Raw genomic sequence first — 16,304 nt, 5'->3', positions numbered from 1 at the left:
CTTTGCAAGTTTAACATCACTTCACTAGAGTTCGGTAGCCCTAAAATCCAGCGCTTTATCAACAATTTGAATTGCCTTACTGCCTTGTGATGATATTTTTAATGGTTTCTTCATCTTTATCTTTAAGCTTCTTTGTTCTTCTACCACATTGAGTTCTTTGGCTGTTCTTTTCTCCGCCAAGCCCTTACAGTGGATTTTCTTACAGCAGTCCATTGGTCATTGGTGGGATCTTCTGGTCTCACTAAAGTCTATGGACTTTTACATGGCATCTCCACCCCACCACTGGGGAATAGACAAATCTGTCCCTGTAAGCACATTAAAGAGATAGAAAAATGTTTGTTTGCATTCAATGTTCAGTGTACTAAGAGGAAACTAAACCCTCTTGTCTTTATATTACATGCATGTAATACTGTTAGTATTTGCTACTTGTACAATTGCTGCAATTTTTTTGCAAGTAGATATTGGCCATTTTAACTGTAGGTTTCCAGTTTGTTCAGAAATAGACACCACTTTGAAAATGATGAGATAGCATTGCTCAAAACCAGACTTAACCCAATGGGTGGAATTGTGCAAAAATTAATCTTAGTTTAATAAGATATGTAACTAAATCCAAATTGTGACTGAAGAAATTACCCGGTTTATATATCACTGTGATTTAAAGAAATATAGCTAGGTAGATAAACAATATGTATCTGCAATGTGTAGAAGTCATCTGTACTGCCATTTCTATTCAATATCCTCCCCAATTATAATGAAAATCAATGGGAGACTGAAGGTTGAGAGCACTTTGCAAGTCTTGGATTGCTTTTATTAAACTAACCATTACAGAATGATTTAGAATCTGCAGATTGACAGCACAGGAATAAATAGCACACAAGTTAAAAAAGAAGCCTTTTGTAACCTCTAAACTGGTTCACAAAGAAGATCGAATCTCTTAGGTGATAGAACCACAGTTGGATTCAGAGTGCAATATCGCAACCCATAAGCTATTACAAACTGGAGTGGATATCCAATAGGCCAGGAAAGAATGAAAACACGAGAAAATGTGGGGTCTTTTTTAACAAATGCTCTCCATGCAGTTCAAATATAATCCAAGCAGAAGATTATGAAGAACTTTTTGTGTTCTAATGGCCATGATCTGGTAAAATTGCGTGCAAAGCCGAAAATCAGATTCACGCCTGGTTTGGCACTGCAAGCATTGTCCCCAGTCCTGTTCTGCCAGTGGGATTGGCTCCATTCCCTTTGTAAGCGTGAAGTTGATTTGCATATTAATGTTATAATTTGCATGACATTAATGCATCCCACAAGGTAGCTTCCCCCTTCACTGGTGTGAGGTCACGCTGGTCTCCATCAGTGGAAATCAGATGTGATAGCCATGCTGGGGGGATTGGTGGCCAATAAAACCCCTGGTGGCCAGACAATGCCCACTTGTCACACTGGCACTACCCACCTGGCACCATGGCAGTGCCCAGTTAGGCACTATAAGTGTGCCGGGGCAGTGCCGGGAGTGTGTCCTGAGTGGGGCCTTAAGTGGGACGGGGGTGAGTCTATGACAGGGATATGCAGAATGACGGGGGCTTATGCAGTGGGGCTACGTAAAGGGGAGTACAGGGAATGCTATGCAAGTGGAAGAGGGGGCTAATGGGGGTCCACCAGGAACTCATCAGGAGGGTCCTTATATTCTGTTGCCAGTGTTGGATGTTGGATGTTCTGTTGGATGTGGCGGAAGAACATGCAGCCGATAATGACGGGGGGGTGGGTGGCGATGTCTATTGTGAAGGTGGGGCTGGGAGGCTTCCCAGCTTATTGAGAGATTAGGGCACCTTAAGGCAATGACACTTGAGCACTCTGAAGCTGGTTTTCCAGGCTAACGTTCAAAATCACCGCACACTCCATTCCATAATAGGGGTTGGTCCAGGTGTCAAAGCACATTTTAAAGTGCTCTGATTGAAATGGTCTGTCAGGGTTTCCTGGAAGATTCCATTGGTTTTTCTTAGAGTCTACAGCTGCTGTGAAACCCATTTGAAATGCTTGGATGGTCAGTTTCACTGGGGAGAACCCTTTTAACAATGAAAAGTTAGCATCTGGTGACTGCACCCGCTGAAAATACTTTAATTGACAGGGTATGGATTACTTAGCCACAAGAAAAGAGCCTTTTATGTCTTTCTCTGCCTTCATAGTTGAATGCATCTCGGCTGCTTTATAAACATCGCAGTTAGAAAAGAGAAAGTTAAGCCCAGTTAAATATCCAACATGTCAATCAAAGGATGGATGTTTATAAACATTGTTGTTGGATATTTAAGGAAGTCTAACTTCCCCTTTTCTAACCGCAATGTTTATAAAGAGAACAACAACTTTCCCTGGGCAACAAGGACAAGTGCAACCGGTAGACCCCTTCCTGGGCACAAATCCTGAGATCAAGCCCTTCCTCTCAGTCAGAGACCACCCAAACCCCAGGTCTCTTGGGGGACACTCCCTCTTCAGACCGGTAGTGGCAGGTGGGCACACGGGCACAGCACTTACCTCCTTCACCCCCTCCCCCTGCTTCAGTATACAAAATGATGGGTTAGAGTATCCCTAACAGGGTTTCAGATGCAGTGCAAGATTTGCACTGGGGATCCTGAGTGTGGTGGTGGTGGTGGTGAGGGTGGGGGGGTGGGGGGTCGGGTGGGATGGGGGTCTAAGGTCTAAGACGGGGGAACTGAAGAGATTATTATCAAATAGCATCAAAATAAATCACTTTCTAAATTATTTGCATGAAGCAGATGAATGACTGGGAGTTACAAATTTTGATAAGGGTGAACAGCAAAATAGCCTATGAGAAAAACTTACCATTAAAAATGATTAACTTTAAAAAAATCTGCTAATTAATCATTTAACAACACATGATGAACAGAAAATTAATTTTTCAAGGTCAGTTGTGTTGGTCATCCAATGGTATTAATAATCTTATAGTTAAAAACCCAGACCTGACTGAACAAGGTGTTAACTTTTTAAATGACGATGTGGGAGTGGGAAAGTTAAAATTTTCATTGAGGCACAGTGGCATAGTGGTTAACACTGCTGCCTCATGGTGCCAGAGTCCCAGCTTTGATTTTTGCCTAGGGTGACTGTGTGGAGTTTGATGCCTTCCCCATGTTTGCATGGGTTTCCTTCGGCTAGTCCAGTTTCCTCCCATAGTGTGTAGGTTAGGTGGATAAGCCATGATAAATGCGTGGGGTTATGGGGACAGGCCTGGGCAAGATGTTCTTTTGGAGAGTCAGTGCAGACCCGATGGGCTAAATGGCCTCCTTCTGCACTGCAGAGATTCTACGTTTTAGTAACTGACCCAATATGAGTGCAAACTGGGATCAAACAACCCCATTGTACCAATGTTCCAGTCCATCTTTCTCACAGCAACACTCCACCCCATCACCTTGTGGAGATAACCGACTGGACAAGTGGGAAACTGTTCAACATCTGACGACTCCAGACCAGAAACAAGACTACCCTAACTTCTAACATCGAGCTGCAGTATGCAAACAATGCGCACTGCACAAACTCAGAGGCTGAGCTTCAAACCATTGCCAACACGTTCACCATGGTATATGAGAGAATGGATCTCAGACTAAACGTCTGGGAAAAAAGAAAGTTCTCCACCAGCCAGGTCCTGCCACACAAAACTGACCCTGGCCATCAAGATCCATGATAAATCCCTGGACAATGTGGTTCAGTGACTAGTGGCTTTGGGGGGATTTACAGCACAGCACTTGATGGAACTCTGAGTGACAGCCTGCACCTTTTGGGATTTCTGTGCATATCCAGTATCCTTAAGGGACCATCAGAAGGATAATAAAGGCAAACATCGACAGTTCACCACCACACCTCCCCCCCCCCCCCCGCCCCTGGTCCCCCCAACCTCGTAGCCAGCCCACCACCCTCTCCCCCCACAGTACCCTGTACATGGCACATCATTCTCCACCCCACTCCCATCTCCCATCCCTACATCCCACAAAATATGTGTCTCTGTTCAATTCAGTTTCAGTGCCATTGTTAGTTCCTCTGGTTATTCCACTTGCAATTGGTAAGTAGTGAAATGAACATTTTAAAGCCTCCAGCAGAAGGCTTTGCATTCACTTGTCTGTGAAGAGTCTGAAATTCATTTTGTCCAGAGAAATCAGTTAGTGACTGTAGGTGAGAAATAATTGTGTTGTCCGCTGCAAAGGTTCGAGACCCTCTGGGTAAGATTTTCAATTGTTCTGGCCTTGGCTGAATAAATGCCTGAGTGCCGCTTGAAATTAAATTATTTTAATAGTATTAATCAAATAGAAATGCATAGAAGAACATAATGAAGAAATGGTTTGGTTTATTAATTTATCTGTAATGGTTAAACAATTGTTAAACTTGTTAGGATAAGAGTAATTCTGCTAGTGTTTTGACAATATTACATTTCAAGGAGTAAATGTTTATTCTGAACATTTGACATTTTTTAATGCTTTTGAGTTGAGTCCAGGATTTCTATTTAAATTTGTTAGAAATTAGTGTTAATGTGTTTGAAGATTTCGACTTTGTTCCGATAAACAAATTGCACTCCATCTCTGCACGCACAATGTTCCTTGGTAGACTTAGCTTGACAAATTGATTTCACTCCAAGATCGCATCAGTCAAAGGGTTCACAAAATAGCCTACAGCGACTTGAGAACAAAAATTTCCACACCTCCAAAAAGGTAATTTAAAACTTCTGACCAGAAATGTCAAAGCTGAAAAATGGAAATACTGCACAACCCTTCTTTTGTGAAGATCATGGAACAGCCTTGGTGTTTATGAACAGATCAAGCAAAAAAGTAATGCATATGGTAAATCAGAATTCATTAGCAGAGAAAGAAAACAAGGGTGTGATTATTTGGCCATTCACTGAAGCTGTTATTTATAAGGCTGGTCAAATATTAGAACACATCATAGGTAGTTTTTCAACCATGACTTGAAACCAATTACCATGCTCTTATATAAATCATTTGTGAGACCATGGGTGGGCAGAATTTTACAAAGAATGATCCTAAGTGTCTAGCCAGTGTGAAAATGGGAGAGTTGTAGATCCATTTTTTGGGTGAGTTTTTATGCCCAATCTTGTACACATAGTGCATGAAAGAACTGACCAGACTGTTTCTAGCTACTAGAGGTAGTTTTTGGGGCTACTAGAGGTAGTTTTGGGGGCTAAATTCATCAGCCAGCAGCAGCAGGAAAGTGCTCTATTGCGCATGTGCAGACCTCTGATGCTGCACTTGTGCAGTAGCAACAGCAGATGCCTGACAGAGAGAAGGAGAGCTGTCAGGCCTCTCCTGCTGCAGCTAGCCTGAACACAACATCGCTCCCCCACCTCCCAGCAATTATGGGGACTCATGGGGCCAATCGCAAATTCCACACCACCCCACAGCTGCCCAGACCAATTGAGCCCACCCCCCATCAGTCTGATGCAGAGTGGCAGTGGTCCCTCTGCCCTCCTCATTGATTGAAATAGCAGAGATGTAGGGGGCCTCCACTCTCTTCATTCCAATTGCTATGCAGAATGGAAGCACCTCTCCCCCCCCGTCCCCCACCACCAACTCTCCCTCCCCGATCAGGCTGCCCTGGCGTAGCCCTGCCTCTACAGGCCTCTCCCCATAAACCATGCCTATTCAGGCCCCATCCTATGCCAAGTTGCCCTGTGGGCATTGCCGAGGTGTCAGGCTGGCAGTGCCAAAGGACACTCTCTCTCTTGCTCTCGGCCTCCCTGGGGAACATCAATAGCCTTCTACAAGTGAGGCCATTACATGGGAAGCAGATGTTTTCCTCGCTGGGAAAGATTCTCTCCTCCATAAAGACAAATGAGCCCAGATGATTGAACACTGGGCTCGCTAAACAGATGTAAATCTTCATTTAAATAAATTTTAAATACATTAATCAGCCTCTCGCCAGAAATGGGCAAGAGGTTAACTGCACTGAAGACTCCCGTAAGATTGCAAAAGGGGAGAAATCAGGCATGTTCCTGATTTTACAGCTATCGCTCTGGTGGGGCAAACCAGTAAAATTCCACCCCATGTATGGAATATTATACAAAAGATTTGAAACTCTACTTTGCAATGACAGTATTGGAGGTGATTCGGAAATGAGTGCATTAGGTATTTGAAAGAATTACTGCCTTCATCAATTAGAAATAACTAACAGAGGTAGTGTCACGAAAATACATGATACAAGTGGGGGTTGGGGGGGGTGTGGATATGACCTAATTCTTCACAATGCTGACAGACATGTCTGTAGATGCAAGTAGAAGCCAAGTGAGTGCGCTAAATGCCATAACTAAAATTTACATGGAGAAGGAGATTATGTAAACATATGAAGTGTTTGCTAATAGTGTCAACAGTAATTTTGCGCATTAAACTGGTAGAATCAGAGATTTAGCTAATTGGACTTGGAATGGAATCTGACCAAAAAGGACACTATCTGTATGTAGATCCTGGGGCGAATTTTCCCATTCTCCCCACCACGGGAATTGAAGCAAGCGATGGTGGACCATGGACATTTCTGTTGACATCGGATGAAGATTTTACAGTTTCGGGGCAAGCGTGGCTGGAAATTCTCATCTGTGAATCAGCCCCCTATGAGCTGCAGCTCGCTATCAGTTCTCTCTGCCCTGTGGAATAGCATGTGGCTGTGGGTGTTGCTGCCATCCCTATTGCTGCTCCTGGTGCTGAGGGTGACGTGGCTGTTGGTGTGGCTGCTCATATAGCTGTTCCTCAACATCCACGCCTCTGCAGCGTAAGTTGCTGTTGTGAAGATTGGGATGAAGTATACTCCAATCTAGTTGAAAGTACTTCCAAAAAATTGAATATGGCCCTCAAGGTAGTAAGTACAGGCTCCCAAAACTAATCATTTAATCGCAAGCCTTTTACTGTCGCTGCCCAGAAGCTCAGCAATTTCAATTTTAAAAGGCTCCCCAGCATGCCAATTCCATTAAACAATCATTCCCCGCTGTTGTCTCGCCTTGTTGACCCTGGCACGTTGTAGAGAGCTTGGAAAAGCCAGAATGCAGCGTTAAAATCAAATGTTTGCATATAATATGCTAAACTGTTTGCACAATATAATGACATTCCCGACAGCTACACAGAAATTTTTCACTTGCCTGAAAACATACCCAGGTCAGCAATGGAAAGGGTCCTGAACCAATGCCGCTTTTCAGAGATTTAATTCCTGCCCGCATCTGCACCTACCCGACCTTGGCAGCTAAAATTCTGCCCATTGATTGACGTGAATAAGTCAAATATTTTGTTTTCAATTGAGCTGAAATTAATGAATATATATTGCAAAGCTGGAAAATTGTTATAAAATTCTGACTGAAAATACATTGCATTCGTAAAATAATCGACAATGACATCTGCTCCAAAAGAAGAATGACAAATACATGTGCTACTTTGCAAATAATTTAATTTCTCACCGTTAAGTTTTAACATTGAATCGACTATGTATTTAAGATAACTCTAGCTGTAACTTTAAGAGAATGGTCTCACTTCACGTATTTTAAATAGCTTTCATTTAAGAATTAAAAATAGGATTTATTGGTGTGCACCGCAGTTTGGTCCGACTGCGGTGGCATGTAAAAGCAGATATAACTTTATTCATCATTTCTTCTGGTTTTGGAATGTGGAATGTCAAACATTGGAGAGCTGCGATTATTCATTAGAAAATAATGTAATATTTATAAAAGAGCATTCCAAGAAGACACGCAGATTTTCAATATATAAAGTTGGCATGAGTGAAACTGAGCTCATTAAGGGCTGATAGCTTTCAAGCATGAATAGGAGAAGGGAGAAAAAGATACCAAGAGGGACAAAAGAATTCTCTTCCTTGCTATGCAGTTAATTCCATGTCCGGTTATATGCCCAATCCTCTCAGTACAGACATAGATACAGGAGCAAGACTAATCAATCTGTTTGAAAGATCGAACTGTATCCATGCTGAGAAATTGGCAATGGAAGATTAAACATATTTTCAAAACAGCCAAAAAATGGGCCCAAAGAATTTGTGCAAAAAAAATGCATATTGTATGTGTTCTGTTGCAGAGATATCTGACGTATACTTAAGAAGTTTTGGATCCTTCCAGTTCATTAACATACATCTGCAGACTGCCATCATCACACATCCCATTGATCTTCATCCATTCTTATTATAGTGCTCCACTGGAGAGAAGCCAGGAGTGTTTCCATTTCGCGAGCAGCACCTTCTCAATTATCTTCAGCAAGTTCCAAAGAGTCACAATCTTGAGGAGCAACGCATATATTTGGAGCTGGTTACTTATGTGCCTGCAAAATCTCAGAGGCAAAAAAAGACACATCAGGGAATAGCAAAAAATGCAGAATAATAAACCAATGTTCCCATTACTAGGCTGGGCCTCTGAATGATTAAGACCTTAAAGGTGCATTGGAGATTTTCTGATTACAGTTTTTGTGTCTTAAATGTACGCTGTTTGTATTGGTTTTCTTCCATTATTTTCCCTCAGGCTTTGCTTTCATTTGTATTTTTCATTTTGACTTGTTATTTCCAGTTTTGTATTCTAAGAGCTACAATTTCTGATTTCAAAATTCAGAATGCGAAAATTCCTCTGAGATGTTCTGAATGTTTTGCAGAGGAAATGCAAGTATCAAAGTTAAATGAGAGGGAAAAATATTTGTACCTCAAATGGAACGCCAACATCTGCTCTCGCCAAATCACATCTACAGACCCAGATAGGACAGCCATGGCATGTCTGAGGAGATCTCTTTCTGCGGGCTGTCTTACAATAGGAAAGTAGAGAAGGAAGCATGCTGAACATAGCCTGACCTTCAAGAAAACTGTACCACAAGGTGGCAATGGCTACAAAGATGACCATAGCGCAGAATCAGTATGCCTCCAGACCATTCCAAATCAAATGGAGATAAAATGTTAAATTAATTAACAGTGCAATAATTCCCGTGGGACTATTGACATGATTTTTGTTGCACGCCAACTTCAGGAGAAGTGTCAGGAGCAGAATTACGAGCTCTACGCAACCTTTGTTGACCTCGTGAAAGCTTTCGACAGTGTCAGCCGACAAGGCCTGTGGAGGATCACGTCAAAGTTTGGCTGCCCCCCCTAAATTCATTCAAATGGTACACCAGTTCCACGATGGCATGATGGCCAGAGTACTGGATGGCGGAGAATCCTCTGAGGCATTCCAAGTCACCAATGGCGTCAAACAGGGCTGTGTGCTCGCACCCACACTGTTCAGCATGGTGTTTACAGCCATGCTGAATGATGCCTTCCAGGACAGTGTTGCTGGAATCAGCCTCAGATACAGGGAGGATGGGAAGTCTTCAACTTGAGGAGACTTCGAGCTATTACCAAAGTGAAGGAGACTGTTCTGAGACACTTCCTCTTTGCCGATGACTGCATCCTGTATACTGGCTCAGAACCAGAGACGCAAGTCAGTATGGACAAATTTCCCATGGCTTGTGACAACTTTGGATTCACCATCAATATTAAAAAGGTTGAAGTCATGCATCAGCCTGCTCCTCATGTACCGTACACAGAACCCATACAGACACAGTGAGAATGTGCAAACTCCACACAGACTGTGAGTCAAGCCGGGCATCGAACCCGAGTCCCTGGTGCTGTGAAGCAGCAGTGCTAATCACGGTGCTACCGTGCCGTCCCCAATTAGACAAGGAGAGAGCCCAGCTTTCAACCGGTTTCTTTTGCTGAAAACTTTCCTTGTGTCAGTTGCAATCTATTTGCAGTGACGGAAGACCGGAGTGCTGTACTTCACCCATTGTATGTTTCCAAAGGGTTTTGGGTGGGTCTATCTGTGGTAATGTCTAGCACTTTGCTTTTTGGTATCTCTTTCTTAGACAGTTACAATTTGTTTGTTTCTCACCTTTACCTTTGAAGGTGGTCTTGCATTTTAAGTAGTTTGTAGTGCCTTATTTCAAATCTCAGAATTCAATCAGTTGAAATTTGTAAACCATATCATCCATCACAAAAAACGAAATGAGATTCCCTCTCATTTTACTGCAAAGGATGAAAATATATGAAATTAAAAAAAAATACTGCATACACTCTCTTACACTCTGTCTTGATTCTCAAATGAGCCTAATTGTGTTTGACCCTGGATAGAATCATAGATTCCTCACAGTGCAGAAGGAGGCCATTCAGCCCATCAAGTCTGCAATCCCACCCAGGCCCTACTCCCGTAACCACACATATTTAACCTGACACTAGGGTCAACTTATCATGGCCAATCAACCTAACCCACCCACCTTTGGACTGTGGGAGGAAACCAGAGCACCCAGAGGAAACTCATGCAGACACCGGGAGAATGTGCAAACTCCATACAGACAATGACTCAAGCCAGCAATCAAACCTGGGCCCTGGTGCTGTGAGGCAGCAATGCTAATCAATGTGCCACTGTGTTTCTTTGTTTCCTTTTCAGGTGGTTGACCACAAATAAAACCAGTTTTAAATAAAGATTAGGCTGGCATCAGGGTTCTGAAGTTGCTTTGTTTTTTTTGGTGGCAGGCATATCAGATAATTCTGTCAATGACCTTGTGCCTGTTCCTGGCTGTGTCTTCAGATTAAGTGTTACCTAAAGAGGTTGGCTGGTTTACCTGGCCCATAGCTCTCAGATTGCCACGAATCACCAATCTTCTCTTGGTTACCTGTTCATGAATTCTGAGTTTCTCACAGGCCTGTTTCCATGTTTTTTTTAGCACAGAGGCTTTTTCTCAAGTTGCCAGCGTGTTCAGCTCTGATTAGATTTAACCCTTCACCAAAACCTGCAAACATATAAACTCAAAAAAAACTCTCACAAATCTGAATGCTAGGAAGTCAGTGGATTGCAGTTGGATTTTTCCCTCCTACAGGAATTCTGATTTTGAGTCTGGGCCTTCACATATAGTGAATTTTAAAACTTATGTTTCACATTGCTTTTTACTGGTTAATCCTGAAAAAAACTTTCATGGTTGTTTCTCTTATAAGAACATAAGAACTAGGAGCAGAAGTGGGTCATCTGGCCCTTTGAGCCTGCTCTGTCATTCAATAAGATCATGGCTGATCTTTTTGTGGACTTAGCTCCACTTACCTGCCCAGTCACCATAATCCTTAATTCCTTTACTGTTCAAAAATTTATCTATCCTTGCCTTAAAAACATTCAATGGGGTAGCCTCAACTACTTCACTGGGCAGGGAATTCCAGAGATTCACAACCCTTTGAAGACATTCCTCTTCAACTCAGTTCTAAATCTGCTTCCCCTTATTTTGAGGCCATGCCCCCTAGTTCTAGTTTCACCCACCAGTGGAAACAACTTCCCTACTTCCATCTTATCTGTTCCCTTCATGATCTTGTATGTTTCTATAAGATCTCCCCTCATTCTTCTGAATTCCAATGACTGTAGCCCCAATCTACTCAGTCTCTCCTCATAAGCCAACCCTCTCAACTCCCGAATCAACCTAATAAATCTCCTCTGCACCCTCTCTAGTGCCAGTATATCCCTTCTCAAGTAAGGAGACCAAAATTAGACATGGTACTCCAGGTATCATCTCACCCACACCTTATACAGCTGCAACATAACCTCACTGTTTTTAAACTCCATCTCTCTAGCAATGGAGGACAAAATTCCATTTGCCTTCTTAATTACCTGCTGCACCTGCAAACCGACTCCTTGTGATTCTTGCACAAGGACTCACAGGTCCATCTGCATAGCAGCATGCTGCAATTTTTTACCATTTAAATAATAGTCCATTTTGCTGTTATTCCTACCAAAATGGATGACCTCACATTTACCAACATTGTACTCTATCTGCCAAACTCTTGCCCACTCACTTAGACTATCTATATCACTTTGCAGTATTTCAACATCATTTGAACACTTTGCTCTGCCTTTCATCTTCGTGTCATTTGTGAATTTTGACACACTGCACTTAGTCCCCAACTTCAAATCATCTATGCAAATTGTAAACAATCGTGGTCCCAACATTGATCCCTGAGGCACACCACTAGTTACTGATCGCCAATCAGAAAAACACCCATTTACCCCCACTGTTTGCTTTCTGTTAGTCAACCAATCCTCTACCCAAATGCAAATACATTACCTATAACTCTGTGCACCTTTATCTTATGCTTTGGTGTGGCATCTTGTCAAATGCCTTCTGAAAATCCAGATAAACCATATCCACTGCACATGTAATGTTCTCAAAGAATTCACCAAATGAATCAAACATGACCTGCTCTTCATGATCTCCACAAGTACTGTAAGAGATAGGTCCTCCTCTTTTAGTCTTTTATTTTGGGAATGTGCTTTCCACTAATCTTTTCCATGTCCCCTGAAACACTACTGCTCCCAAGTGGGTGTCCAGTTCCTGTCTATTCTCTTAAAAAATTAAGTGCATGTATCATCTCTTAAACTTATGTTTTCCTGTTTGTACAAGTCTGTTTATTTGTTTTGGGTGTTGTGAAAATGACCATTCATTTCTTTTTTTTAATTTAAACTGACCTGAAAACCTGTCTAATCCAGCAGAGGGCAGCAAAGTGGTGATGCTGATTGGCTGTCGGGGGTGAAGATTTGCATCTTCGGCGCAATCACCACTTCCAGAAGGAGGATCTGAGCAAGACAGTCATTTGGGAAGGAGCTACTATCAAGGGACAATGAATCCCCAAATGCTAACCAAAATAAAGTCACTGTGAGGATCACAGCAAGGGACCAGTGAACTTCCACATGTCGGTGAGAGAGAGACTGCAGCAGGAGTGCGATTCAGCCAGAGTGAGGATATCGGCAATTGAATCTGAATGGGAATTTGGTGCTGCAGGAAAAAGATGTTCACCTTTGAGAGGTGTGGAAAGGTGGACTTGCAAGGGACACTTGAGGGTAAGTGAGAAGTAGAAAGAAATTGAACCATGCCACCACCAGCAGCAGGTAAGTGAATGGCTGGTGACTGGTAAGTAATTTTTATTTTCTTTTTCCTCTTGGCATTTTAGTTGTTGTTGTTTAGTTAACTTAAGGGTTAAGTTATGACAGGAGTTCCCCAACCATGTTATGCTCCTCTTGTGCGATGTGGGAATTCAGGGATCCTTCTGATGTTTCTGGTTCCTTCATGTGCAGGAGGTGTGTTCAGCTGTGCTCCTGTTAGACCGCTTGATGGCAGTGGAGCTGCGGATGGATTCACTTTTCAACCTCCACAATGCTGAGGAAGTCGTGGAAAGCATGTTCAGTGAGTTGGTCACGCCGCAAGTAAAAATTACTGAGGGAGATAGGGAATGGGTGACCACCAGACAGAGGAAGAGTAGGAAGGCAGTATAAGGGTCCCCTGCAGTCATTTCCCTCCAAGACAGATATACCTTTTTGGATACTGTTGGGGGAGATGGCTCGCCGGGGAAGATGGCAGCAGCTGGGTTCATGGAGTCATGGCTGGCTCTGCTAGACAGGAGGACAGGAAAAGGAGTGGATGAACTATAGTGATAGGGGATTCAAAGGGAATAGACAGGCATTTCTGTGGATGCAAACAAGACTCCAGGATGGTACGTTGCCTCCCAAGGGTCAAGAACATCCCATTGCAGCTGCAGGACATTCTGGAAGGAGAGGTGAACAGCCAACTGTCATAGTGCATACAAGCATCAACAATACAGGTTAGAAATGGGATGAGGTCCTACAAGCTGAATTTTGGGAGTTAGGACTTAAATGAAAAAGTAAGACCTCAAAGCAATCTCAGGATTGCTACCAGTGCCACGTGCTAGTTACAGTAGAAATGTCAGGATAACTAAAATGAATACATTGCTTGAGGGGTGGTGCAAGAGGGAGGGATTCAAATGCCTAAAAGATTGGAACAGGTTTTGGGGGAGATTGGACCAGCACAAATCAGATGGTTTGCACTAGGTTAGGACTGGAACCAATGTCCTTGGGGGAGTGTTTGCTAGTGCAGTTGGGGAGGGCTTAAACTTATGTGGCAGAAGGATGGGAACCCATGCAGGAAGTCAGAGGGAAGTAAAGTGAGAACGAAAACTAAAGGCAATAAAGAAAAATGTGGAACGTAGAGAAACCAATGACAAAAATCAATAAGGGCTACGGTATATCAAAATTCTAAAAGGGCAATAAATGCCAAAAAAAAGGCTGAGCCTGAAGGCTTTGCGTCTCAATGTGAGGAGCATTTGTAATAAGGTGGATGAATTAACTGCACAGGCAGTCATGAACGGATATGATGTAATGGGGATCATGGGGACCTGGCTCCAGGGTAACCAGGGATGGGAACTCAACATCCAACGGTTTCCAACATTCAGGAAAGACAGACAGAAAGGAAAGGGATGTAGCTTTGCTGGTTAAAAAGGAGGTAATGCAAAAGTAAGGAAGGACACTAGCCTGGATGATGTGGAACCTGTACAGGTGGAATGGCGGAACACCAAAGTACAAAAATGCTAGTGGAAGTTGTGTATAGATCACTAAACAGTAGTACTGCGGTTGGGAATGTTATGAAGCAGGAAATTAGAGATGTGTATTGTAACCATACAGCAGTTATCCTGGGTGACTTCAATCTGAATGTTGAGTGGTCTCACCAAGCTGATAGCAATACGATAGAGGAGGATTTCTTGGAATGTATAAGAGATGGTTTTCTCAACCAATATGTCGAGGAACCAACCATGGTGCAGACCATCCTAGAGTGGATATTGTGGAATGAGAGAGGATTAATTAGCAACCTTTTGGTGCAAGATCTTTTGGGGACAAGTGACCATAATATGGTAGAATTCTTCATTAAGATGGGGAAAGACACAGTAAGTATAAGACTAGGTTCCTGAACTTGAGGAAAGCTAACTTTGATGGTCTAAAACGTGCATTGGTTAGGATAAACTGGCAAACGATACTTTAGAGGTAGATAGTGCATAGGCAATGGCAGACATTTAAGGAATACATGGATGAACTTCAACAAGTATACATCCCTGTTTAGCATAAGAGTAAAACAGGACGGTGGCTCATCCATGGCTAACAAAGGAAATCAGGGGTAGTGTTAAAGTCAAAGAGGAGGCATATAAATGGGTCAGAAAAGACAGCAAACCTGAGGACTGGGAGAAATTTAAAATCCAGCTGAGGTGGACAATCCCATCACCAGTTACCTTCTGTAAGAATGTGGTATTAAAAAAAATCACTTCCATGTTGGCATTTTCAAATAGTAACCAGTACTGGACTATTTTTAGGTGGCAGTATGCTGTAAAATTTTATTATGTTTGCTGTGAAAGTGTAGTAGGAAAAATGGAATGTTAGGGATTACTTGGTTCCAGAACAATCTAAAAGCAGGAGCAAGCATCACATTTATGACAATTGACTAGAAAGTATTTGTAGAAGATAACTTGTACGACAATTTGGGATGAGTGGCCATTTTTATATGAGGGACTTTCATCCCATTTGATGAAAAGACATCTTTGAGAAAGTTAATTACTTTAAATGTCCTGTACGCGACTTACATAGTTGTTTCATTGTAGGTTTGGAGTTCACAACCATTAATCTGAAATAAGCTAAGTCAAGTTGTCCCACCTATGAGTTTGTTTGAAGAATTTTGACCTGCAGAAGAATTAAAAAAATTCTTGCGTAGGGAATATGCAAAATTCATAAAGAAAATAAGGTTCTTATAGCTATGCTGGAAAAAGTTCCCATAAATTAATCATAATGGACCATACCCAAGAAGCTTTATTGCAACATAAATTGCTGTGAATAGTATGATGTACTTTGTTGGATTGTAAATAGGTTACCTAAATTAAGTGTCATATTATTATTGCCCTCTAAGCTAGCGGAGAAAATTCTCCAAGGTAGTCAAGCATTGTCCTTCACTTTTGTGACAATCTATTTTTTAACTGAGACGTTCAATGAACTCAGACTGTTTTTTGAGTAATCATGAACCTGATTCTTTTAACAAGATCAAATGTAAATGTCCTTGCACAGTTTATAAATTACTTTGTTGCAAAATCAGGTACTTGAAAATGCAATTCAGCTCATTTATCTTCAGTTCAAAACATTGGATTCTAAGATAAAGTAAAGGTGTGAGTATACCTTTCTGTTGATTGTATTTTGATTGAGAGAGCTACGGCAGAAATCTGATTGATTGGGGTAGACTTAATGCAATTTCAGGCTGACAGCAATGAAGTCAATCCTTAGAAGTTGCCACTGGCACTCAGCCAAATGTTCTTATCTTTACCCAGGATTTTGCTTCCAGATTTGTAATGATTAATTGAATACTTTGATCATTTGTAAGTTAAGACACCGAATTGATATATTCAAAATTTCTTTAACAGGCAACAGA

At 42.1% G+C, this 16,304-nt stretch overlaps 1 long non-coding RNA gene across 1 annotated transcript in view; it reads right to left on the bottom strand.

Annotated features, from left to right (window-relative positions):
- The window catches only part of LOC145342689 (uncharacterized), a 102,455-nt gene that overhangs the window by 46,882 nt on the left and 39,269 nt on the right, over positions 1-16,304 (bottom strand). Inside the window, exon 2 of the long non-coding RNA XR_013886589.1 lies at positions 81-305. This is a non-coding gene — a long non-coding RNA (uncharacterized LOC145342689). The remainder of the gene's footprint in view (positions 1-80; positions 306-16,304) is intronic.

The sequence above is a fragment of the Carcharhinus amblyrhynchos genome, chromosome 4 (assembly GCF_965287045.1).
Source record: "Carcharhinus amblyrhynchos chromosome 4, sCarAmb.v2.hapA, whole genome shotgun sequence".
In the NCBI taxonomy this organism is placed as follows: Eukaryota; Metazoa; Chordata; class Chondrichthyes; order Carcharhiniformes; family Carcharhinidae; genus Carcharhinus; species Carcharhinus amblyrhynchos.
This window is presented reverse-complemented; position numbering and strand designations above follow the sequence as displayed.